Source organism: Arachis stenosperma, chromosome 3 (genome assembly GCF_014773155.1).
Source record: "Arachis stenosperma cultivar V10309 chromosome 3, arast.V10309.gnm1.PFL2, whole genome shotgun sequence".
Taxonomy (NCBI): Eukaryota; Viridiplantae; Streptophyta; class Magnoliopsida; order Fabales; family Fabaceae; genus Arachis; species Arachis stenosperma.
In genome coordinates, this window is record NC_080379.1 from 71261702 (window position 1) to 71289279 (window position 27578).

General features: G+C 39.5%; 1 non-coding gene across 1 annotated transcript; it reads right to left on the reverse strand.

Annotated features, from left to right (window-relative positions):
• Window positions 1-3594: 3594 nt before the first annotated feature.
• Window positions 3595-3702, reverse strand: LOC130971335 (small nucleolar RNA R71). The gene has a single exon (XR_009082559.1). It is a non-coding gene; the product is annotated as a small nucleolar RNA R71 (small nucleolar RNA).
• Between the last annotated feature and the right edge of the window lie 23876 nt (window positions 3703-27578).

The following is a 27578-nucleotide window of genomic DNA, read 5'->3' on the forward strand; positions in this document are numbered from 1 at the left end:
CTGAGCAAAAATCTGATCCAGAGACTGAAAAGGACTGCAGATGCTGTTGGATTCTGACCTCCCTGAACTCGAAGTGGATTTTCTGGAGCTACAGAAGCCCAATTGGCGCGCTCTCAACGGCGTTGGAAAGTAGACATCCTGGGCTTTCCAGCAATATATGATAGTCCATACTTTGCCCAAGATTTGATGGCCCAAACCGGCGTTCAAAGTCACCTCAAGAAATCCCAGCGTTAAACGCTGGAACTGGCACCCAAATGGGAGTTAAACGCCCAAACTGGCATAAAAGCTGGCGTTTAACTCCAAGAAGAGTCTCTACACGAAAATGCTTCATTGCTCAGCCCAAGCACACACCAAGTGGGCCCGGAAGTGGATTTTTACGTCATTTACTCATCTCTGTACACCCTAGGCTACTAGTTCTCTATATATAGAACCTTTTACTATTGTATTTTCATCTTGGTTCTTCTGGTTCCCTCTCTGGGGCCGAAACCAATGATCACTTTTGTTCTTATGTATTTTCAACGGTGGAGTTTCTACACACCATAGATTAAGGTGTGGAGCTCTGCTGTACCTCGAGTATTAATGCAATTACTATTGTTCTTCTATTCAATTCCGCTTGTTCTTTGTCCAAGATATCACTTGTTCTTCAACTTGATGAATGTGATGATCCGTGACACTCATCATCATTCTCACCTATGAACAAGGTGACTGACAACCACTTTTGTTCTACAAGCAATCAAGGCTCTAGTGAATATCTCTTGGATTCCTGATTGCACGATGCATGGTTGATCGCCTGACAACCGAGTGCTCGCCTGACAAACGAGCCACCATTCCGTGAGATCAAGTCTTCGTGGTATAGGCAAGAACTGATGGCAGTATTCAAGAGAATCCGGAAGGTCTAACCTTGTCTGTGGTATTCTGAGTAGGATTCAATGACTGAATGACTGTGACGTGCTTCAAACTCCTAGCAGGCGGGGCGTTAGTGACAGACGCAAAAGTATCGATGGATATTATTCCGGCCTGACCGAGAACCGACAGCTGAATTCCGCTATGCTGTGACAGAGCATATGCAATCGCTTTCACTGAGAGGATGGGAGGTAGCCATTGACAACGGTGAAACCCTACACGAGCTTGCCATGGAAAGGAGTAAGAAGGATTGGATGAAGACAGTAGGAAAGCAGAGAGACGGAAGGGAAAGCATCTTCATGCGCTTATCTGAAGTTCCTACCAATAAATTACATAAGTATCTCTATCTTTATCTTTTATGTTATTTTCGTTCATCACCAAATCCATTTGAGTCTGCCTGACTAAGATTTACAAGATGACCATAGCTTGCTTCATACCAACAATCTCCGTGGGATCGACCCTTACTCACGTAAGGTATTACTTGGACGACCCAGTGCACTTGCTGGTTAGTTGTGTGAAGTTGTAGTGATCACAATTTCGCGCACCAAGTTTTTGGTGCCGTTGCCGGGGATTGTTCAAGTTTTGAGCAAGCTTTTGGTAACATCAGTGCCAAGATCCGGCAACAGCACCAAGTTTTTGGCACCGTTGCCGGGGATTGTTTGTGTATGGACAACTGACGGTTCATCTTGTTGCTTAGATTAGGTATTTTTCTTCAGAGTTCTTAAGAATGAATTCTAGTGTTTCAAGGTGATGTTTTTATCATCACCAAAGCTGATTGATTCTCATCAATTTAGCTCTTGAATGCAATGTCCTGCTAAAGCTTGGCCGGCCATGTCTAATTCCTTTAGACTAAAGCTTTAGACTAAAATTGCATGATTCCTGGAATTCTCATTAAGAATTTTGATACCTTTATTTTCCTTTTCACTTAATTTTCGAAAAACCCAAAAAAACTACAAAATCATAAAATCCAAAAATATTTTTTGTTTGAGTCTAGAGTCTCATCTTAAGTTTAGTGTCAATTGCATGCATTCATTCATGTGTCTTAAGGATCTTCAAGTAATTCTTTATTATTTCTTACTCTAATCTTTAAATTCTCTTGACTTGAGTGTTTTGTGTGTCCCATATGCATTCTCATTAGTGTCAGTAGTATACAAACTGCTAAGTTTGGTGTCTTGCATGCATTGTTATTTGATTTTAGTTGCATTTTAATTATTCCTTATTATTAAAAATCCAAAAATATTTTTAATTTGTGTCTTTTCAAGTCAATAATACAGAGAATTGAAGATTCAGAACATACTGCAGAGGAATCACACAGAAAAAGCTGGGCATTCAAAAATGCCCAGTGAAGAAGACAGACTGGCGTTTAAACGCCAGCCAGGGTGCCTGGCTGGGCGTTTAACGCCCAAAAGGGTAGTAGTTTGGGCGTTAAACGCCAGAATGTGCACCATTCTGGGCGTTTAACGCCAGGATGGCACAAGGGGGAAGATTTTGTTTTCAAATCATTTTTTTCAAGATTTCAAAAGTTTTTCAAAATCAAATATTTTTCAAATCATATCTTTTCAATCAAATGTTTTCAAAATCAATTTCTTTCCTTTTTCAAAGATACTTGCTATCAATTAATGATTTGATTCAACAAATCAAGTATGTTGCCTTTTCTGTTGAGAAAGGTTTAATGTTTGGATCATATCTTTTTCTTGATAGCCAAGTTATTAATTTTCAAAATCAAATCTTTTAAAATGTTTTTCAAATCATATCTTCTCAATCACATTTTTTTAAAAAAAATCAATCATATCTTCTTAACCACATCTTTTTCAAAATAGTTTTCAATCAAATCTTTTTAATTTCTAATTTCAAAATCTTTTTCAAAAATCACTTTACTTCTTCCCCACTTTTATTTTCGAAAATCAAGTAATGTTTTTCAAATGTTTTCAAAATTTCTTACTTAATTTTCGAAAATTTCTTCCCTCCTCTCACATCCTTCTATTTATGGACTACACTATTCCTTAATGCAAAATTCGAACTCCATCTTCTTTAATAAGTTCAAATTTTCTACTTCTGTCTTCTACTCTTCTGTTCCTCTGACACCTCAAGGAATCTCTATACTGTGACATAGAGGATTCCATATTTTCTTGTTCTCTTCTCTTTCATATGAGCAGGAACAAAGACAAAGGCATTCTTGTTGAAGCTGACCCTGAACCTGAAAGGACCTTGAAGAGAAAGCTAAGAGAAGCCAAAGCACAACTCTCTTTAGAGGACCTGACCAAATTCTTCAAGGAAGAAGAACACATGGCAGCCGAAAACAACAACAATGCCAACAATGCAAGGAAGGTGCTGGGTGACTTTACTGCACCTACTCCCGACTTCTATGGGAGAAGCATCTCTATCCCTGCCATTAGAGCAAACAACTTTGAGCTTAAGCCTCAATTAGTTTCTCTAATGCAACAGAATTGCGAGTTCCATGGACTTCCATTGGAAGATCCTCATCAGTTCTTAGCTGAATTCTTGCAAATCTGTGACACAGTCAAGACTAATGGGGTTGACCCTGAGGTCTACAGACTGATGCTATTCCCTTTTGCTGTAAGAGACAGAGCTAGAATATGGTTGGACTCTCAACCTAAAGAAAGCCTGGACTCTTGGGAAAAGCTAGTCAATGCCTTCTTGGCAAAGTTCTTTCCACCTCAAAAATTGAGTAAGCTTAGAGTGGAAGTCCAAACCTTCAGACAGAAGGATGGAGAATCCCTCTATGAAGCTTGGGAAAGATACAAACAATTAATCAGAAAATGTCCCTCAGACATGCTTTCTGAATGGAGCATCATAGGTATTTTCTATGATGGTCTCTCTGAACTATCCAAGATGTCTTTGGATAGCTCTGCTGAAGGATCTCTTCATCTGAAGAAGACGCCTACAGAAGCTCAAGAGCTCATTGAAATGGTTGCAAATAACCAATTCATGTACACTTCTGAAAGGAATCCTGTGAACAATGGGATACGTCAGAAGAAAGGAGTTCTTGAGATTGATGCTCTGAATGCCATACTGGCTCAGAACAAGATATTGACTCAACAAGTTAATTTGATTTCTCAAAGTCTGTCTGGAATGCAAAATGTACCAAGCAGTACTAAGGATGCTTCATCTGAAGAAGAAGCTTATGATCCTGAGAACCCTTCAATGGAAGAGGTGAATTACATGGGAGAACCCTATGGAAACACCTATAATTCTTCATGGAGAAATCACCCAAATTTCTCATGGAAGATTCAAGAGAGACCTTAACAAGGTTTCAACAACAATAATGGTGGAAGAAATAGGTTTAGCAATGGCAAGCCTTTTCCATCATCTTCTCAGCAACAGACAGAGAGTTCTAAGCAGAATACCTCTGACTTAGCAACCATGGTCTCTGATCTAATCAAAACCACTCAAAGTTTCATGACTGAAACAAGGTCCTCCATTAGGAATTTGGAGGCACAAGTGGGTCAGCTGAGCAAGAAAATCACTGAACTCCCTCCTAGTACTCTCCCAAGCAATACAGAAGAAAATCCAAAAGGAGAGTGCAAAGCCATCAACATGGCCAAATTCTGGGAGGAAGAAGAGGCAGTGAACGCCACTGAGGAAGGCCTCACTGGACGTCCACTGGCCTCCAATGAGTTCCCCAATGAGGAACCATGGGAATCTGAGGCTCAAAATGAGACCATAGAGATTCCATTGGAATTACTTCTGCCATTCATGAGCTCTGATGAGTATTCTTCCTCTGAAGAGGATGAGTATGTCACTGAAGAGCAAGTTGCTAAATATCTTGGAGCAATCATGAAGCTAAATGACAAGTTATTTGGAAATGAGACTTGGGAGAATGAACCCCCTTTGCTCACCAAAGAACTGGATGACTTGTCTAGGCAGAAATTACCTCAAAAGAGGCAGGATCCTGGGAAGTTTTCAATACCTTGTACCATAGGCACCATGACCTTCAAGAAGGCCTTGTGTGACTTAGGGTCAAGTGTAAACCTCATGCCCCTCTCTGTAATGGAGAAGCTAGGGATCTTTGAGGTACAAGCTGCAAGAATCTCACTAGAGATGGCAGACAACTCAAGAAAACAAGCTCATGGACTTGTAGAAGATGTTTTGGTGAAAGTTGAAGACCATTACATTCCTACTGATTTCATAGTCCTAGAGACTGGAAAGTGCATGGATGAATCTATCATCCTTGGCAGATCCTTCCTAGCCACAGCAAAGGCTGTGATTGATGTTGATGGAGGTGAATTGATCATTCAAGAGAATGAAAAATCCTTTGTGTTTAAGGCTCAAGGATATCCCTCTGTCACCATGGGGAGGAAGCATGAAGAGCTTCTCTCAAATCAGAGACAAACAGAGCCCCCACAGTCAAACTTTAAGTTTGGTGTTGGGAGGCCACAACCAAACTCTAAGTTTGGTGTTGAACCCCCACATTCAAACTCTAAGTTTGGTGTTGGGAGGTTCCAACATTGCTCTGAGTATCTGTGAGGCTCCATGAGAGCCCTCTGTCAAGCTACTGACATTAAAGAAGCGCTTGTTGGGAGGCAACCCAATGTCATATTTTATCTATTTTCTTTTGTTATTTTACTTTATTTTGTAGGTTGATGATCATAAGAAGTCACAAAATCAATTGAAAAAGCAAAAACAGAATGAAAAACAGGAAAAAAAACAGCACACCCTGGAGGAAGAACTCACTGGCGTTTAAACGCCAGTGAGGCTAGCAGTTGGGCGTTTAACGCCCAGTCTGGCACCATTCTGGGCGTTTAACGCCAGAAAGAGGCACCAGACTGGCGTTAAACGCCAGAAAAGGGCAAGAAGCTGGCGTTAAACGCTAGAAATGGGCACCAGCCCGGCGTTTAACGCCAGAAATGGCACAAAACGTGATTTTGTTAGCCATTTGGTGCAGGGATGACTTTTCCTTGACACCACAGGATCTGTGGACCCCACAGGACCCCCACCTACCCTACCACTCTCTCCCTTCTTCACCAATCACTTCAATACCTCTTCCCCAAAAACCTATCACCTATCAAATCCCCTCTTTCTCTTCACCACTCACATCCATCCTTCATAAAACCCCACCTACCTCACCATTCAAATTCAAACCACTTACCCTCCCAAACCCACCCATACATGGCCGAACACAAAGCCATTCCCTTCTTCCTCATTTCTTCTTCTTCTACTCTCTTCTTTCTTCTTTTGCTCGAGGACGAGCAAACCTTTTAAGTTTGGTGTGGTAAAAGCATTGCTTTTTGTTTTTTCATAACCATTTATGGCATTCAAAGCCGGTTCAACTGAGAAGGCATGACCTCAAGCCCATCACTAAGAAAAGGATGGAGCAAACAAGAGACCCCTCTCATCATGAAATTCCTGAGATACCTCAAGGGATGCACTTTCCTCCACAAAACTATTGGGAGCAAATCAACACCTCTCTAGGAGAACTGAGTTCCAACATGGGACAACTAAGGGTGGAGCACCAAGAACACTCCATTCTCCTCCATGAAATTAGAGAAGATCAAAGAATCATGAGAGAGGAGCAACAAAGACAAGGAAGAGACATTGAGGAGCTCAAGCACTCCATAAGACTTTCAAGAGGAAGAACAAGCCGCCATCACTAAGGTGGACCCGTTCTTTAATCTCCTTGTTCTTTATTCTTCTGTTTTTTTCGAAAATTTATGCTTATGTTTATCCATATTTGTGTCTTATGATCATTAGTGTCTTAGTGTCTATGCCTTAAAGTTATGAATGTCCTATGAATCCATCACCTTTCTTAAATGAAAACTGTTTTTAATCACAAAAAGAACAAGAAGTACAGGATTTCAAATTCATCTTTAAAAACTAGCTTAATTAGTTTGATGTGGTGGCAATACTTTTTGTTTTCTGAATGTATGCTTGAATAGTGCATATGTCTTTTGAATTTGTGGTTCATGAATGTTAAAATTGTTGGCTCTTGAAAGAATGATGAAAAAGGAGACATGTTACTGAGGATCTGAAAAATCATAAAAATGATTCTTGAAGCAAGAAAAAGCAGTGAATACAAAAAAAAAAGAAGAAGGAAAAAACGAAAAAAAAAGGAAGAAAGAAAAAGAAAAGAAAAAGAAAGAAATAAAGTTGTGATCCAAGGCAAAAAGAGTGTGCTTAAGAACCCTGGACACCTCTAATTGGGGACTTTAGCAAAGCTGAGTCACAATCTGAAAAGGTTCACCCAATTATGTGTCTGTGGCATGTATGTATCCGGTGGTAATACTGGAAGACAGAGTGCTTTGGGCCACGGCCAAGACTCAATAAGTAGCTGTGTTCAAGAATCATCATACTTAAACTAGGAGAATCAATAACACTATCTGGATTCTGAGTTCCTAAAGAAGCCAATCATTCTGAATTTCAAAGGATAAAGTGAGATGCCAAAACTGTTCGGAGGCAAAAAGCTACTAGTCCCGCTCATCTAATTTGGAGCTATGTTTCATTGATAATTTGGAGTCTATAGTATATTCTCTTCTTTTTATCTTATTTGATTTTCAGTTGCTTGAGGACAAGCAACAATTTAAGTTTGGTGTTGTGATGAGCGGATAATTTGTACACTTTTTGGCATTGTTTTTAGTATGTTTTTGATATGATCTAGTTAGTTTTAGTATATTTTTATTAGTTTTTAGCTAAAATTCACTTTTCTGGACTTTACTATGAGTTTGTGTGTTTTTCTGTGATTTCAGGTATTTTCTGGCTGAAATTGAGGGACCTGAGCAAAAATCTGATCCAGAGACTGAAAAGGACTGCAGATGCTGTTGGATTCTGACCTCCCTACACTCGAAGTGGATTTTCTGGAGCTACAGAAGCCCAATTGGCGCGCTCTCAACGGCGTTGGAAAGTAGACATCCTGGGCTTTCCAGCAATATATGATAGTCCATACTTTGCCCAAGATTTGATGGCCCAAACCGGCGTTCAAAGTCACCTCAAGAAATCCCAGCGTTAAACGCTGGAACTGGCACCCAAATGGGAGTTAAACGCCCAAACTGGCATAAAAGCTGGCGTTTAACTCCAAGAAGAGTCTCTACACGAAAATGCTTCATTGTTCAGCCCAAGCACACACCAAGTGGGCCCGGAAGTGGATTTTTATGTCATTTACTCATCTCTGTACACCCTAGGCTACTAGTTCTCTATATATAGAACCTTTTACTATTGTATTTTCATCTTGGTTCTTCTGGTTCCCTCTCTGGGGCCGAAACCAATGATCACTTTTGTTCTTATGTATTTTCAACGGTGGAGTTTCTACACACCATAGATTAAGGTGTGGAGCTCTGCTGTACCTCGAGTATTAATGCAATTACTATTGTTCTTCTATTCAATTCCGCTTGTTCTTTGTCCAAGATATCACTTGTTCTTCAACTTGATGAATGTGATGATCCGTGACACTCATCATCATTCCCACCTATGAACAAGGTGACTGACAACCACTTTTGTTCTACAAGCAATCAAGGCTCTAGTGAATATCTCTTGGATTCCTGATTGCACGATGCATGGTTGATTGCCTGACAACCGAGTGCTCGCCTGACAAACGAGCCAACCATTCCGTGAGATCAGAGTCTTCGTGGTATAGGCAAGAACTGATGGCAGCATTCAAGAGAATCCGGAAGGTCTAACCTTGTCTGTGGTATTCTGAGTAGGATTCAATGACTGAATGACTGTGACGTGCTTCAAACTCCTAGCAGGCGGGGCGTTAGTGATAGACGCAAAAGTATCGATGGATATTATTCCGGCCTGACCGAGAACCGACAGCTGAATTCCGCTATGCTGTGACAGAGCATATGCAATCGCTTTCACTGAGAGGATGGGAGGTAGCCATTGACAACGGTGAAACCCTACACGAGCTTGCCATGGAAACGAGTAAGAAGGATTGGATGAAGACAGTAGGAAAGCAGAGAGACGGAAGGGAAAGCATCTTCATGCGCTTATCTGAAGTTCCTACCAATAAATTACATAAGTATCTCTATCTTTATCTTTTATGTTATTTTCGTTCATCACCATATCCATTTGAGTCTGCCTGACTAAGATTTACAAGATGACCATAGCTTGCTTCATACCAACAATCTCCGTGGGATCGACCCTTACTCACGTAAGGTATTACTTGGACGACCCAGTGCACTTGCTGGTTAGTTGTGTGAAGTTGTAGTGATCACAATTTCGCGCACCAGTTCACCAAGCTATGTGTCTGTGGCATTTATGTATCTGGTGGTAATACTGGAAAACAAAGTGCTTAGGGCCACGGCCAAGACTCATAAAAGTAGCTGTGTTCAAGAATCAACATACTTAACTAGGAGAATCAATAACACTATCTGAAATTCTAAGTTCCTATAGATGCCAATCATTCTAAACTTCAAAGGAGAAAGTGAGATGCCAAAACTGTTCAGAAGCAAAAAGCTACAAGTCCCGCTCATCTAATTAGAATTAATAATCATTGATATTTTGGAATTTATAGTATATTCTCTTCTTTTTATCCTAATTGATTTTCAGTTGCTTGGGGACAAGCAACAATTTAAGTTTGGTGTTGTGATGAGCGGATAATTTATACGCTTTTTGGCATTGTTTTTAGGTAGTTTTTAGTAGGATATAGTTACTTTTAGGGATATTTTCATTAGTTTTTATGCTAAATTCACATTTCTGGACTTTACTTTGAGTTTGTGTATTTTTCTGTGATTTCAGTTAATTTCTGGCTGAAATTGAGGGACCTGAGCAAAACTCTGATAAGAAGGCTGACAAAGGACTGCTGATGCTGTTGGATTCTGACCTCCCTGCACTCGAAATGGATTTTCTGGAGCTACAAAATTCCAATTGGCACGCTCTCAACGGCGTTGGAAAGTAGACATCCAGAGCTTTCCAGCAATAGATAATAGTCCATACTTTATTCGTGATTAGATGACGTAAACTGGCGCTCAACACCAGTTCCATGCTGCATTTTGGAGTCAAACGCCAGAAACACGTCACGAACCAGAGTTGAACGCCAAAAACACGTTACAACTTGGCGTTCAACTCCAAAAGAAGCCTCTGAACGTGTAAAACTCAAGCTCAGCCCAAGCACACACCAAGTGGGCCCCAGAAGTGGATTTCTGCATCAATTACTTACTTCTGTAAACCCTAGTGGCTAGTTTAGTAAAAATAGAACTTTTTACTAGTGTATTAGAAGTCTTTTGACCGATCCTGGATCGGGGATTGTATTTTTGATCCTGTGATCATATTTTGGGGGCTGGCCATTCGGCCATGCGTGAACCTTCATTACTTATGTATTTTCAACGGTGGAGTTTCTACACACCATAGATTAAGGGTGTGGAGCTCTGCTGTACCTCAATTTTAATGCAATTACTACTATTTTCCATTCAATTCGATTTATTCCTGTTCTAAGATACCATTCGTACTTCAACCTGATGGATGTGATGATCCGTGACGCTCATCATCATCCGTCCCTATGAACGCGTGCCTGACAACCACTTCTGTTCTAGAAGCGAAAGCTAGAGTGTGTATAAGCTAGAATTGATGGTGGCAGGGTTGCCCTCGCGACGCATGGTTGCCCTCGCCTAACAACCGAGCCCTCCATTCCATGAGATCAGAGTCTTCGTGGTTTAAGCTAGAATTGATGGTGGCATTTATGAGAATCCGGGAAAGTCTAAACCTTGTCTGTGGTATTCCGAGTAGGATTCCGGGATTGAATGACTGTGACGAGCTTCAAATTCGCGATTGTTGGGCATGATGACAAATGCAAAAGAACCAAGGGATTCTATTCCAACATGATCGAGAACCGACAGATGATTAGCCGTGCCGTGACAGAGCATTTGGACCTTTTTCACTGAGAGGATGGGATATAGCTATTGACAACGGTGATGCCCTACATACAGCTTGCCATGGAAAGGAATAAGAAGGATTGGATGAAGGCAGTAGGAAAGCAGAGATTCAGAAGGAGCACAGCATCTTCATACGCCTATCTGAAATTCCCATCGATGATCTACATAAGTATTTCTATCTTTATTTTCAGTTTATTTATTATTATTATTCGAAAACGACATAACCATTTATTATCCGCCTAACTGAGATTTACAAGATGACCATAGCTTGCTTCATACCAACAATCTCTGTGGGATCGACCCTTACTCACGTAAGGTTTATTACTTGGACGACCCAGTACACTTGCTGGTTAGTTGAGCGAAGTTGTGAAATTATGTTTAGACCATGGTATTGAGCACCAAGTTTTGGGGCCATTACCTGGGAATCAATTTCAAACAACAATTTAAGTATGAATCACAATTTCGTCCACCAGCGATACTTTGATTGGTGGTTTTGATTACTTGTAGGTGAAGAAAAGAAAAAAATAAGAAAAGCGTGGCCTAAGGAGCGTGCTCAAAGAAAACAAAAAGTGTAGCCAAGGGAAGAGAAAAGCGTGGCACAATCAAGGACAAGAGTCTAAAGCTCTCACCAAGAGCCTAGAGCTTTCACAAGGAGCGCTACTCCAAGGCCAAAGGCAAAGCAAAGGAGGGAGCAAGGCAAAATTTCAAAGCTCAGCTCTTGCCAAGAGCTTTATCGGGGGCACTCTAAGAAAAATCCAAAGAAAAAAGCTTGCTAGTGCACTTACCAATGTTTGAACTCATGAACAAGGGGGAAGGATGCAAGCGCTACCTTGCAAGAAAACAAGCCAAAATTGGCTTGTTTGCATTCCCTGGGATTCAAACCGGGAGCGTGAGGAAAACAATAGAAGAAGCGCTACTTGGTTGCCAAGAAAAAGGAGCTAGCAAATGCTCTCCCAATGGTTTGAGCTTGGGACCTCACTAAGGACAAGGAGGAAGCTCAGCTCTTGCCAAGAGCTGAGCGCTACCTCCCTTGTCACATGAAGCATGTCACGCACAATTGGCACAAGACTAGGGAACCAAAGCTCAGCTCGTTGCAAGAACCGAGCCTAGCCCTGGGAGCAATACCCATGGGCTAGGAAATTCAACAAAAATTCAAGATAAATTCATTTCTTCACAAAATTTAGAAGCCCACCCAAATTCTAATATCCAAAATAGGAAGTGTATAAATAGATGTTAGCTATATTTAGAGAGAACTTTTTTTTTATCATTTTTAGACTTTCTCATTTTGGAGTATACTTTTATTTTCATTTTCTTTGAACTTTAGCTTTGATTTGTGAAGGGGAATCGAGTTCTCTTCCTCTGGGTTTACTTCTTTTCTTTTCTGCACACTTTCCTTGAGTCTTGGGTGTTGAGAATTGAAGAAATTCGGTTTCAATCTCACCTTGAGATCTCTTTGTTCATTTTACTGCATAATTCAAGGATTTGTGTTTTGATCTACTTTTCTCTACTGAATTTCATCTTTAATTCTTTTGCAATTGTTCTCTGATTGGATCAAGGAAGGCAGTGAGATCTAGACTTGTTTTATAGTCTCTTGACCCCTGAGATCTGCATTTTCTGTTTAATTCATCTATTATATGCTTCTTCAAGCAATTTTACTTTTCTGTCTGAGATTTGTTTCAATTCAAGTCATCTTTTACTCTTCTATTAATTGCAATTTACTTTTCCTTGCTTAAATTCTGCATTCCCAGCTCCCTAAACCTTTTAATATTCAAGTAATTTACATTTCTTGCACTCTAAGTTTCTGTCATTTACTTTACCTATTCTTTAAGATTCAGCTTTTTTATTCTTCTGCACTTTAAATTCTTGTCAAATTCCCTTCTCCCTTTACATTTTATGCGATTTAGCTTCTGTCAGATACAAATCACTCAAATCAACTCTTGTTTGCTTGACTAAATCAACCACTAAACTAAAATTGCTCAATCCTTCAATTCTTGTGGGATCGACCTCACTCACGTGAGTTATTATTACTTGATGCGACCCGGTACACTTGCCGGTGAGTTTTGTGTTGGATCGTTTTCCACACATCACCAACCTTACATTTTTTGGACTGAAATCTAAGTATTTCCCCCAAACCATTGTAAGCCAATTCTTTGGGTTCGGGTTCACGCTTTGATCATAGTTTTTGGTGATCCATGCATTAGCGTAGAACTCTTGAACTATTAAGATTCCGCATTGTTGAATGAGGTTGGTGAGAACTTCCCAACCTCTTTTTCGAATCTCATGTCGGATCTCCGGATACTCATTCCTTTTGAGCATGAAAGGGACCTTAGGGATCACCTTCTTCTTGGCCATAACATCATAGAAGTGGTCTTGATGGACCTTTGAGATGAATCTCTCCATCTCCCATGACTCGGAGGTGGAAGCTTTTGCCTTTCCTTTCCTCTTTCTAGAGGTTTCTCCGGCCTTAGGTGCCATAAATGGTTATGGAAAAATAAAAAGCAACACTTTTACCCCACCAAACTTAAAAGGTTTGCTCGTCCTCGAGCAAAAGAAGAAAGAAGAAAGGAGAAGAAGAAGAAAATGAAGGAGATGGATAGGTGTGAGTGGTTGGTGAAGGATGTGAATTTGAATGTTGAGGTAGGTGGGGTTTTTGGGGAAGAGTGGGTGGATGTGAGTGGTGAAGAGGTGATGGGAAAGAGAGATAGAGGTGATTGGTGAAGGGTATTTGGGAAAGGGTGTTATTGAAATGTGTGAAGAAGAGAGAGAGTAAGTTAAGGTAGGTGGAGATCCTGTGGGGTCCACAGATCCTGAGGTGTCAAGGATTTTTCATCCCTGTACCATTCTGGTGTGTAAACGCCCTCTGAGTGCTAATTCTGACGTTAAACGCTAGGATGCTGCCCATTTCTGGCGTTTAACGCCAGCTTGGTGCCCTTTTCTGGCGTTAACCGCCAGAAAGCTCATCCTCCAGGGTGTGCTATTTTTAATGCTATTTTTTATTTTGCTTTGATTTTTGCAGTTGTTCTTGTGACTCCACATGATCAACCTAAAGAAAACATAAAATAACAATGGAAAATGGAAATTTAACCTAGATAAATAAAAATTGGGTTGCCTCCCAATAAGCGCTTCTTTAATGTCAATAGCTTGACAGTGAGCTCTCATGGAGCTTCACAGATATTCAGAGCATGGTTGGGGCCTCCCTACACCAAACTTAGAGTTTCAATGTGGGGGCTTTGGTTGACTCTTGGTGCACGAAATTATGATCTCAATGGCACCAACAACTTGGTACGCACAATTGTAATCTCTACTCTTTTTCACAACTTCGCACAACTAACCAGCAAGTGCACTGCGTCGTCCAAGTAATAAACCTTACGTGAGTAAGGATCGATCCCACGGAGATTGTCAGCTTGAAGCAAGCTATGGTCATCTTGTAAATCTAAGTCAGGCAGATTCAAATGGTTATAAAGTTTTGATAATTAAAAGATAAATAAAAAATAAAATAAAGATAGAGATACTTATGCAATTCATTGGTGGGAATTTCAGATAAGCGTATGGAGATGCGTTATTCCTTTTGAATCTCTGCTTTCCTACTGCCTTCATCCAATCCTTCATACTCCTTTCTATGGCAAGCTGTATATTGGGTGTCACCGTTGTCAATGGCTACTTCTCGTCCTCTCAGTGAAAATGGTCATCTACGGTTTCTGTACGGCTAATTAACTGTCAGATTTCTCCTCTCGGATGAAAAATACCATGCACAGATATCGTATGGCTAATAAGCTGTTTGTTCTTGATCGTGTATGAATAGGATTTACTATCCTTTTGCATTTGTCACCACGCCCTACAGTCGCGAGTTTGAAGCTCGTAACAGTCATCCCATCCCAGATCCTACTCAGAATACCATAGACAAGGTTTAGACTTTCCGGATCTCAGGAATGCTGCCAATGGATTCTAGCCTATACCACGAAGATTCTAATATCGGATTCAGATGCCCCATTGTCAGAGGGGAGTCGATGTGAATCGTTGATTAGAAACCCAAGAGATATACATTCAAGCTTGTTTTCATGTAGAACGGAAGTGGTTGTCAATCACGTGTTCATAAGTGAGAATGGTGATGAGTGTCACATAATCATCACATTCATCATGTTCTTGTGTGCGAATGGATATCATAGAATAAGAATAAGCATGAATTGAATAGAAGAACAATAGTACTTTGCATTAATACTCGAGGAACAGCAGAGCTCCACACCTTAATCTATGGTGTGTAGAAACTCCACCGTTGAAAATACATAAGAACAAGGTCTAGGCATGGCCGAATGGCCAGCCTCCCCAAATGGCATATGAATTCGAAAATATGGAAAAAGACCCCTAGTACAATAGTAAAAAGTTCTATTTATACTAAACTAGTTACTAGGGTTATAGAAATACGTAAATGATGCAGAAATCCACTTCCGGGCGCACTTGGTGTATGCTTGGGCTGAGCATTGAAGCTTTCTCATGTAAAGGCCTTCTTTGGAGTTAAACGGCAGTTTGTAACTTGTTTTTGGCATTTGACTCTAGCTTGTAACTTGTTTCTAGTGTTTAACGCTAGAATAGGGCAGAAAGCTGGCGTTGAACGCCAGTTTGCGTCATCTAAACTCGAGCAAAGTATGAATTATTATAAGTTGATGCAAAGCCCTAGATGTCTACTTTCCAACACAATTGAGAGCGCGCCATTTTGACTTCTGCAGCTCCAAAAAATCCATTTCAAGTGCAAGGAGGTCAGAATCTAACAACATTAGCAGTCCTTTTTCAGCCTCTGAATCAGATTTTTGCTCAGGTCCCTCAATTTCAGCCAGAAAATACCTGAAATTATAGAAAAACACACAAACTCATAGTAAAGTCCAGAAATGTGAATTTTTCTTAAAAACTAATAAAAATATACTAAAAAGTAACTAAATCCTACTAAAAACTATCTAAAAATAATGCCAAAAAGCATATAAATTATCTGCTCATCACAACACCAAACTTAAATTATTGCTTGACCCCAAGAAACTGAAAATCAAATAGGATAAAAAGAAGAGAATATACAATGAATCTCACAATATCATTGAAACTTAGTCCTAATTAGATGAGCGGGGCTAGTAGCTTTTTGCTTCTGAACGGTTTTGGCATCTCTTTTTCTTTGGATCACGACTTTAACCACTCAGTCTCAAGCTTTTTACTTGGACCTCCATGACACAAGCACATGGTTAGGGACAACTTGATTTAGCCGCTTAGGCCTGGATTTTATTTCCTTGGTCCCTCCTATCCATTAATGCTCAAAGCCTTGGATCCTTTTTACCCTTGTCTTTTGGTTTAAAGGGCTACTGGCCTTTTCTTCTTGCTTTTTCTTTTTCTTTCTCTTTTTTTTTTGCCATTTTTTTACTTCTTTTTTTTCACTACTTTTTCTTGCTTCAAGAATCAATTTCATGATTTTTCAGATTATCAATAACATTTCTCTTTGTTCATCATTCTTTCAAGAGCCAATAATTTTAACATTCATAAACTTCACTAAAAAAAATATGCATTGTTCAAGCATTCATTCAGAAAACAAAAAGTATTGCCACTACATCAAAATAATTAAACTAATTTTAAGATAAAATTTGAAATCCAAGTACTTCTTGTTCTTTTGTAATTAAGCACATTTTTCATTTAAGAGAGGTAAAGGATTCATGGAATTATTCATAGCTTTAAGACATAGACACTAGACACTAATGATCATGTAGTGAAAGCACAAACATAGATAGCACATAAAGCATAAAAATTGAAAAACAGAAAAAAATGAGAACAAGGAAATTAAAGAACGGGTCCACCTTAGTGATGGCGGCTAGTTCTTTCTCTTGAAGATCCAATGGAACGCCTAAGCTCCTCTATGTCTCTTCCTTGCCTTTGTTGCTCCTCTCTCGTAGCTCTTTGATCTTCTCTAATCTGAGGGAGAATGATGGAGTGCTCTTGGTACTCCACCCTTAGCTGGTCCATGTTGTAACGTAAACCTTCTAAAGAGGTGTTGAGTTGCTCCCAATATTTGTGTAGAGAAAATTGCATCCCTTGAGGCATCTCAGGGATTTCATAAGGAATTTCCTCATGATCTTGTTGAGGTCCATGAGTGGGCTCTCTTATTTGCTCCATCCTTTTCTTAGTGATGGGCTTGTCCTCTTCAATGAGGATGTCTCCTTCTATGTCAATCCCAGCCAAATTGAATAGGTGACAAATAAGATGAGGAAAGGCTAACCTTGCCAAAGTGGAGGACTTGTCAGCCACCTTGCAGAGTTCTAGAGGTATGATCTCATGAACTTTCACTTCCTCCCCAATGATGATACTATAGATCATGATGGCCCGATCCACAGTCACTTTAGATCGGTTGCTAGTAGGAATAATGGAGCGTTGGATGAACTCCAACCATCCTCTAGCCATAGGCTTAAGGTTCGGTCTTCTCAATTGAACCGGATTGCCTCTTGAGTCTCTTTTCTATTGAGCTCCTTCCACACATATGTCCCTGAGGACTTGGTCCAACCTTTGATCAAAGTTGACCCTTCTAGTGTAGGGGCGTACATTTTCTTGCATTATTGGCAAGTGGAACGCCAACCTTACATTTTTCGAACTGAAATCTAAGTATTTTCCCCGAACCATTGTAAGCCAAATCTTTGGATTCGGGTTCATATTTTTATCATGGTTCCTAGTGATCCATGCATTGGCATAGAACTCTTGAACTATTAAGATTCTGACTTGTTGAATGGGGTTGGTAAGAACTTCCCAACCTTTTCTTCGGATTTCATGTTGGATCTCCGGATACTCATTTTTTTAGCATGAAAGGGACCTTAGGGATCACCTTCTTCTTTGCCACAACTTCATAGAAGTGGTCTTGATGGACCTTTGAGATCTCTCCATCTCCCATGGCTCGGAGGTGGAAGCTTTTGCATTCCCTTTCCTCTTTCTAGGGGTTTCTCTGGCCTTATGTGCCATAAATGGTTATGGAAAAATAAAAAAGCAATTCTTTTACCACACCAAACTTAAAAGGTTTGCTCGTCCTCAAGCAAAAGAAGAAAGAAAGAAGGGGGAGAAGAAGAAAATAGAGGAGATGGAGGGAGAGAGTGGTTCGGCCAAGGGGGTAGAAGAGTGTTTGTGATGTGTATAAATGAAGGAGTGAAGAGGAGTATTTATAGGGAAAGAGAGGGAGTGTGGCCGAATGGAGTTGGGTGGGTTTGGGAGGGAAAGTGTTTGAATTTGAAAGTGAGGTATGTGGGGTTTTTGGGGAAGAGATATGGAGGTGATTTGTGAAGAGAATATAGAGAAGAGGATAGGATTTGATTGGTGAGTGTTGTTTTAGGTAGAATGTTATAGAGATGTGTAAGGGGGGAGAGAGAGAGAGAAGTGGGGTAGTGGGGATCATGTGGGGTCCACAGATCCTGAGGGGTCAATGACTTCTCATCCCTGCTCAATTTAGGCGTGCAAAAATGCCCTTAATGTGCAATCCTGGCATTTAACGCCAGACTGCTGCTTGTTTCTGGCGTTAATCGCTAGTTTTTATTCCTTTCCTGGTGTTAAACGCCAAGCTACAACCTGTTTCTGGCATTTAACGCCAGTTTGTTGCTTCTTTCTGGTGTTTAATGCCAGTCTGGTGCTTCTTTCTGGCGTTTAACGCCCAGAATGGTGCAAGAATGGGCGTTAAACGGGTGTTAAACGGCCATTCTGCTACCTTTACTGGTGTTTAAACACCAATAAATTTCTCTTCCAAGGTGTACTATTTTTAATGCTGCTTTTTATTTTTCTTTAACTTTTGTAGTGTTTTTGTGACTCCACATGATCATCAACCTAAAAAAAAGAAAATAACATAGATAAATAAAATTGGGTTGCCTCCCAATAAGCGCTTCTTTAATGTCAATAGCTTGACAGCAAGCTCTCATGGAGCTTCACAGATGTTCAAAGCATTTTTGGGACCTCCCAACACCAAACTTTGAGTTTGAATATGGGGGTTCAACACCAAACTTAGAGCTTGGTTGTGGCCTCCCAGCATGAAACTTAGAGTTTGACTGTGGGGGCTTTGTTTGACTCTGTACAGAGAGAAGCTTTTCTTGCTTCCTCTCCATGGTTACAGAGGGAGATCCTTGACTTTTAAACACAAGGTAGTCCTCATTCAATTGAAGGATCAACTCTCCTTTGTCCAAATCAATCAATGCTTTTGCTGTGGCTAGGAAGGGTCTTCCAAGGGTGATGGATTCATCCTCATCCTTCCAAGTGTCTAGGATTATGAAATCAGCAGGGATGTAAAGTCCTTTGACCTTTACTATCACGTCCTCTACCTGTTCATAAGCCTTTTTCATGGATTTGTCTGCCATTTCTAATGAGAATTTGGCAGCCTGTACCTCAAAGATTCCCAGTTTTTCCATTACAGAGAGGGGCATTTAGTTTATGCCTGACCCCAGGTCACACAGAGCCTTCTTAAAGGTCATGGTGCCTATGGTACAGGGAATTATGAATTTACCAGGATCCTGTTTCTTTTGAGGTAATGTTTGCCTAACCAAGTCATTCAGTTCATTGGTGAACAAGGGGGGTTCATCCACCCAAATCTCATTACCAAATAACTAGGCATTCAGCTTCATGATTGCTCCAAGGTACTTAGCAATTTTCTCTTCAGTAATATCTTCATCCTTCTCAGAGGAAGAATATTCATTAGAGCTCATGAATGGCAGAAGTAGGTTCAATGGAATCTCTATGGTCTCTGTATGAGCCTCAGATTCCTTAGGTTCCTCAAATGGGAACTCCTTTTTGTCCAAAGGATGTCCCATGAGGTCTTCCTCACTGGGATTCACGTCCTCCTCCTCCTTTCTAGGTTCGGCCACACCAAGTAAGGTTATGGCCTTGCACTCTCTTTTTGGATTCTCTTCTGTATTGCTTGGGAGAGTACTAGGAGGAGTTTCAGTGACTCTTTTACTTAGCTATCCCACTTGTGCCTCCAAATTTCTAATGGAGGACCTTGTTTCATTCATGAAACTGAGAGTGGCCTTAGATAGATCAGAGACTATGTTTGCTAAGCTAGAGGGGCTCTGCTCAGAATTCTCTGTCTGTTGCTGAGAGGATGATGGAAACGGCTTGCTATTGCTAAACCTATTTCTTCCAGCATTATTAAAGCCTTGTTGAGGCTTTTGTTGATCCTTCCATGAAAAATTTGGATGATTTCTCCATGAGGGATTATAGGTGTTTCCATAGGCTTCACCCATGTAGTTCACCTCTGCCATTGCAGGGTTCTTAGGATCATAAGCTTCTTCTTTAGAAGATGCTTCTTTAGTACTGTTGGATGCATTTTGCAAACCATTCAGACTTTGAGAAATCATATTGAGTTGCTAAGTCAACATTTTGTTCTGAGCCAATATAGCATTTAGAGCGTCAATTTCAAGAACTCCCTTCCTCTGAGGCGTCCCATTACTCACAGGATTCCTTTCAGAGGTGTATATGAACTGGTTATTTGCAACCATTTCAATAAGTTTCTGAGCTACTCCAGGTGTTTTCTTCAGGTGAATAGATCCACCTGCAAAATGGTCCAATGACATCTTAGACAATTCAGACAGAGCATCATAGAATATATCCAGGATGGTCCATTCTGAGAGCATATCTGAAGGACACTTTTTGGTCAGTTGCTTGTATCTTTCCCAAGCTTCATAGAGGGATTCACATTTTTTCTGCCTGAAGGTATGAACATCCACTCTAAGCTTGCTCAGCTTTTGAGGAGGAAAGAACTTGGCTAAGAAAGCCATGACCAGCTTATTCCAAGAGTTCAAGCTATCTTTAGCTTGAGAGTCCAACTATACTCTAGTTCTGTCTCTTACAGCAAAAGGGAAAAGCATAAGCTTGTAGACCTCAGGATCAACTTCATTAGTCTTAACAGTATCACAGATCTGTAAGAATTCAGTTAAGAACTGAAAAGGATATTTTGATGAAAGTCCATAAAACTTTCAATTCTGTTGCATCAGAGAAACTAATTGAGGCTTTAGCTTAAAATTGATTGCTCCAACCGCAGGAATTGAGATGCTTCTTCCATGGAAGTTGGAATTTGGTGCAGTAAAGTCACCAAGCATCTTTCTTGCACCTCCACCATTATTATTGGGTTCGGGCATCTCTACTTTTTTTTTTGAAAATTTCAGTAAAATCCTCTTCAGAGTGTTGTGTTTTAGCTTCTCTTATCTTCCTCCTCAGAGTCCTTTCAGGTTCCAGATCAGTTTCAACAAGAATGTTCTTATCCTTGCTCCTGCTCATGTGAAAAAGAAGAGAACATAAAAGAAGAGGAATCCTCTATGTCACAATATAGAGATTCCTTTATGTGAGTAGAAGAAGATAAGAATAGGAGAAGGAGAAGAGAGGAATTCGAACATAGAGAGGGAGAGAGGGTTCGAATTATAAGAAGAGAAGAGTTAGTAGATAAATAAATAAATAGAAAGAGATGAGAGAGAGAGGAGAAAATTCGAATCTTAATTAAGAGAAAAGAAAAATATTTTTGAAAAAGATAATAATTTTAAAATCAAACAAAAAGTTAAGTAGTTAATTGATAAAGATTTGAAAATCAATTTTGGAAAGATAAGAAGTTAGAAAATATTTTGAAATTGATTTTGAAAAAAGATATGATTTGAGAAAGATATGTTTGAAAAGATATGATTGAAATTTATTTTGAAAAAGATTTGAAAAGGAAATTAAAAAAATTTGATTTTGAAAAAGATTTTGAAAAGATAAATTTTTGAAATTGAAATCTTGACTTGACTAACAAGAAACAACTAATTTTAAAAATTTTTGACTAAGTTAACCCAAGGATTTCGAAAATTATGAGTAATTAAAGGAAAAGATATTTTTTGATTTTTTGAATTTTTTAAATTTAATGAGGAAAGAGAAAAATAACAAAATGACTCAAGACATAAAAATTTTGGATCAAAGCAACTAATGCATGCAAGAATACTATGAATGTCAAGATGAACACCAAGAACACTTTGAAGATCATAATGAATATTAAGAACTTATTTTTGAAAAATTTTCAAGAAAAGAAAAATATGCAAGACACCAAACTTAGAAATTTTTAATGCTTAGACACTAACAAAGTAAAAATACATATGAAAAACAAGAAAAGACACAAAACAAGAAAATATGAAGATCAAACAAGGAGACTCATCAAGAATAACTTGAAGATCATGAAGAATGCAATGCATGAGTTTTCGAAAATTTTTAGAAAAAATAAAACATGCAATTGACACCAAACTTAAAAATTGACTCTAGACTCAAACAAGAAACACAAAATATTTTTTTTTATTTTATGATTTTATAAATTTCTTTTTGGATATTTTCGAAAAATATTTTGGAAAAACAAAAAAGAAGAAAAAAAAAATTTTTGAAAGATTTTTGAAAACTTTTTGAAAATAAAATAAGAAGAAAATTACCTAATCTAAGCAACAAGAGGAACCGTTAGTTGTCCAAACTCGAACAATCCCCGGCAACGGCGCCAAAAACTTAGTGCACGAAATTGTGATCTCAATGGCACCAACAACTTGGTACGCACAATTGTAATCTCTACTCTTTTTCACAACTTTGCACAACTAACTAGCAAGTGCACAGGGTCGTCCAAATAATAAACCTTACGTGAGTAAGGGTCGATCTCACGGAGATTGTCGGCTTAAAGCAAGCTATGGTCATCTTGTAAATCTCAGTCAGGCGAATTCAAATGGTTATAGAGATACTTATGCAATTCATTTGTGGGAATTTCAGATAAGCGTATGGAGATGCGTTATTGCTTTTAAATCTCTGCTTTTCTACTGCCTTCATCCAATCGTTCATACTCCTTCCTATGGAAAGCTGTATGTTGGGTGTCACCATTGTCAATGGCTACTTTCCATCCTCTCAGTGAAAATGGTCCTCTACGGTTTCTGTACAGCTAATGAACTATCAGATTTCTCATCTCAGATGAAAAATACCATGCATAGATATCATATGTCTAATCAGCTGTTGGTTCATGATCATGCTGGAATAGGATTTACTATCCTTTTGCGTCTGTCACCATGCCCTACAGTCGCGAGTTTGAAGCTCGTCACCGTCATCCCATCCCAGATCCTACTCGGAATACCACAGACAAGGTTTAGACTTTTCGGATCTCAGGAATGCTGTCAATGGATTCTAGCCTATACCACGAAGATTCTAATCTCGGATTCAGATGCCCTTTGTCAGAGGGGAGTCTATGTGAATCGTTGATTAGAAACCCAAGAGATATACATTCAAGATTGTTTTCATGTAGAACGGAAGTGGTTGTCAATCACGCGTTCATAAGTGAGAATGGTGATGAGTGTCACATAATCATCACATTCATCATGTTCTTGTGTGTGAATGGATATCTTAGAATAAGAGTAAGCATGAATTGAATAGAAGAACAATAGTACTTTGCATTAATACTCGAGGAACAGCAAAGCTCCACACCTTAATCTATGGTGTGTAGAAACTCCACCGTTCAAAATACATAAGAACAAGATCTAGGCATGGCTGAATGGCCAGCCTCTCCAAATGGCATGTGAATTTGAAAATAGGGAAAAAGACCCTTAGTACAATGGTAAAAAGTTCTATTTATACTAAACTAGTTACTAGGGTTACAAAAATAAGTAAATGATGCTGAAATCCACTTCTGGGCACACTTGGTGTATGCTTGGGCTGAGCATTGAAGCTTTCACGTGTAGAGGCCTTCTTTGCAGTTAAATGCCAGTTTGTAACTTGTTTCTAGCGTTTCACTCTAGCTTGCATTTTGTTTCTGGCATTTAACGCCAGAATAGGGCAGAAAGCTGGCGTTGAACGACAGTTTGCGTTATCTAAACTCGAGCAAAGTATGGCTTATTATATATTGCTACAAAGCCCTGGATGTCTACTTTCCAACGCAATTAAAAGCGCGCCATTTTGGCTTCTACAGCTCCAAAAAATCCATTTCGAGTGCAGGGAGGTCAGAATCTAACAACATCAACAGTCCTTTTTCAGCCTCTGAATAAGATTTTTGCTCAGGTCCCTTAATTTCAGCCAGAAAATACCTGAAATCACAGAAAAACACACAAACTCATAGTAAAGTCCAGAATTGTGAATTTTGCTTAAAAACTAATAAAAATATAATAAAAAGTAACTAAATCCTACTAAAAACTATCTAAAAAATGCCAAAAAGCATATAAATTATCCGTTCATCAACTCTCTATTGAGAGAAGCTTTTCATGCTTCCATTCCATGGTTGCAAAGGGAGATCCTTGAGCTTTAAACACAAGGTAGTCTTCATTCAATTAAAGGACTAATTCTCCTTTGTCCACATCATTCACAGCTTTTGCTGTGGCTAGGAAAGGTCTCCCAAGGATGATGGATTTATCTTTATTAAGACATCCTCTACAAGTCCATAAGCCTATTTCTTTGATTTGTCTGCCATCTCCAATGAGATTCTTACAGCTTGTACCTAAAAGATCCCTAGTTTCTCCAGTACAGAGAGTGGCATGAGGTTTACACTTGACCCCAGGTCACACAGAACCTTCTCAAAGGTCATGGTGCCAGAGGTGCAAGGTATTAAGAACCTTCCGGGATCCTCTTTCTTTTGAGGTAATTTCAGCTGAACCAATGCACTTAGTTCATTGATGAGCAATGGAGGTTCATCCTCCCAAGTCTTATTATCAAATAATTTGGCATTCAGCTTCATGATTGCTCCTTGATGAGTGGATAATTTATACAATTTTTTGGCATTATTTTTAGATAGTTTTTAGTAGAATTTCGTTAGTTTTTAGTATATTTTTATTAGTTTTTAAGCAAAAATCACATTTCTGGACTTTACTATGAGTTTGTGCGTTTTTCTATGATTTCAAGTATTTTCTGGCTGAAATTAAGGGACCTAAGCAAAAATCTGATTCAGAGGCTGAAAAAGGACTGCTGATGCTGTTGGATTCTGACCTCCCTGCACTCGAAATGTATTTTTTAGAGCTACAAAAACCCAAATGGCGCTCTCAAATGCATTAGAAAGTAGACATCCTGGGCTTTCCAGCAATATATAATAGTTCATACTTTGCTCGAGTTTTGACGACGCAAACTGGTGTTCAAACGCCAACTTCCTGCCCTATTTTGGTGTTAAACGCCAGAAACAGGATACAAGCTAGAGTTAAACGCCAAAAATAGGCTGCATACTGGCATTTAACTCCAAGAGAAGTCTCTACATGTGAAAGCTTCAATGCTCACCCCAAGCACACACCAAGTGGGCCCTAGAAGTGGATTTTTGCATCATTTACTTATTTATGAAAACCCTAGGTTACTAGTTCATTATAAATAGGCCTTTTTACTATTGTATTAGATGTCATGGTTATTCTGGTTCCCCCTCCGGGGTCGAAGCCAATGAACACCATTATCACTTATGTATTTTCAACGGTGGAGTTTCTACACACCAAAGCTTAAGGTGTGGAGCTCTGCTGTTCCTCGAGTATTAATGCAAAGTACTATTGTTCTTTATTCAATTCAAACTTATTCTTATTCTAAGATGTTCACTCGCACTTCAACCTGATGAATGTGATGATCCATGACACTTAACACCATTCTCACTTCCGTTCAACCTGCGAAAGCTAGAGTGTGTATCTCTTGGGTTTCTAATAAACGATTCACATCGACTCCCCTTTGACAATGGGGCATTTGAATCCGACATTAGAATCTTCGTGGTATAGGCTAGAATCAATTGGCAGCATTCCTGAGATCCAGAAAGTCTAAACAATGTCTGTGGTATTCCGAGTAGTATCTGGGAAGGGATGACTGTGACGAGCTTCAAACTCACGATTGTTGGGCGTAGTGATAGACGCAAAAGAATCATTGGATCTTATTCCGACACGATCAAGAACCAACAGCTGATTAGCCATGCGGTAGCTGTGCCTGGTATTTTTCATCCGAGATGAGAAATCAGACAGTTGATTAGCCGTACAGAAACCATAAAGGACCATTTTCACTGAGAGGACGAAAGGTAGCTGAGGAGCGGATAATTTTTACGCTTTTTGGCATTGTTTTTAGGTATTTTTAGTAGGATCTAGCTAGTTTTAGGGACGTTTTTATTAGTTTTTATGCAAAATTCACATTTCTGGACTTTACTATGAGTTTATGTATTTTTCTATGATTTCAGGTATTTTCTGACTGAAATTGAGGGACCTGAGCGAAAATCTGATAGGAGGCTGAAAAAGGACTACAGATAATGTTGGATTCTGACCTCCCTGCACTCGAAATAGATTTTCTGGAGCTACTGAACTCCAAATGACGCGCTCTCAATTGCGTTGGAAAGTATCCAGGGCTTTCCAGCAATATATAATAGTCCATACTTTATTCAAGCTTAGACGACGCAAACTGGCGTTCAACGCCAGCTCCATGATGCATTATGGAGTAAAACACCAAAAACACGTCACAAACCAGAGTTAAATGCCAAAAACACGTTACAACTTGGTGTTTAACCCCAAGAGAAGCCTCTGCACGTGTAAAGCTCAAGCTCAGCCCAAGCACACACTAAAGTGGGCCCCGAAAGTGGATTTCTGCACTTAGACTTATTTCGGTAAACCCTAGTAACTAGTGTAGTATAAATAGAACTTTTTACTATTGTACTGGGAGTTAGTCTTTTTCCCTAATTTTCAAATTCATATGCCATTTAGGGAGGCTGGCCATTCGGCCATGCCTAGACCTTGTTCTTATGTATTTTCATTGGTGGAGTTCATACACACAAGAGATTAAGGGTGTGGAGCTCTGCTGTTCCTCGAGTATTAATGTAATTACTACTGTTTTCTATTCAATTCATGCTTATTCTCATTCTAAGATATTCATTCGCACATCAACCTGTTGAATGTGATGATCTGTGACACTCATCACTATTTTCACTTATGAATGCATTTCTGACAAACACTTCCGTTCTACCTGCGAAAGCTAGACTGTGTATCTCTTGGATTCCTGACCCACGATGCATGGTTGCCTCGCCTGACAACCGAGCCTCCCATTCCGTGAGATCAGAGTCTTCGTGGTATAAGCTAGAATCCACTGGCAACATTCTTGATATCCAAAAAGTATAAACCTTGTCTGTGGTATTCCGAATAGGATCTAGGATAGGATGACTGTGACGAGCTTCAAACTCACGAGTGTTGGGCGTAGTGACAGACGCAAAAGGATCAATGGATCCTATTCCGACATGATCGAGAACCGACAGATGATTAGCCGTGCTGTGACAGCGCATTTGGACCATTTTCACTGATAGGACGGGAGGTAGCCATTGACAACGGTGAAACCCAACATACAGCTTGCCATGGAAATGGGTAAGAATGATTGGATGAAAGCAGCAGGAAAGCAGAGATTGAGAAGGAACATAGTATCTTCATGCGCTTATCTGGAATTCCCACTAATGAATTACCTAAGTATCTCTATCTTTATTTTATGCTTTATTTATCTTTATATTTGAAAACCATTATAACCATTGGAATCCGCCTGATTGAGATTTACAAGTTGACCATAGCTTGCTTCAAGCCGACAATCTCCGTGGGATTGACCCTTACCCACGTAAGGTTTATTAGTTGGACAACCCAGTGCACTTGCTGGTTAGTTGTGCGAAGTTGTGAAGAAGAGTGATATTACAATTGTGCGTACCAAGTTATTGGCGCCATTGAAATCACAATTTCGTGCACCGAGTTTTTAGCGCCGTTGCCGGGGATTGTTTAAGTTTGGACAACTGACGGTTCATGTTGTTGCTCAGATTAGGTAATTTTCTTTTCAAAAAGTTTTCAAAAATCTCTCAAAATTTTTCTTCTTTTTTTCGTTTTTCAAAAAAATAATTTTCGAAAAATCCAAAAA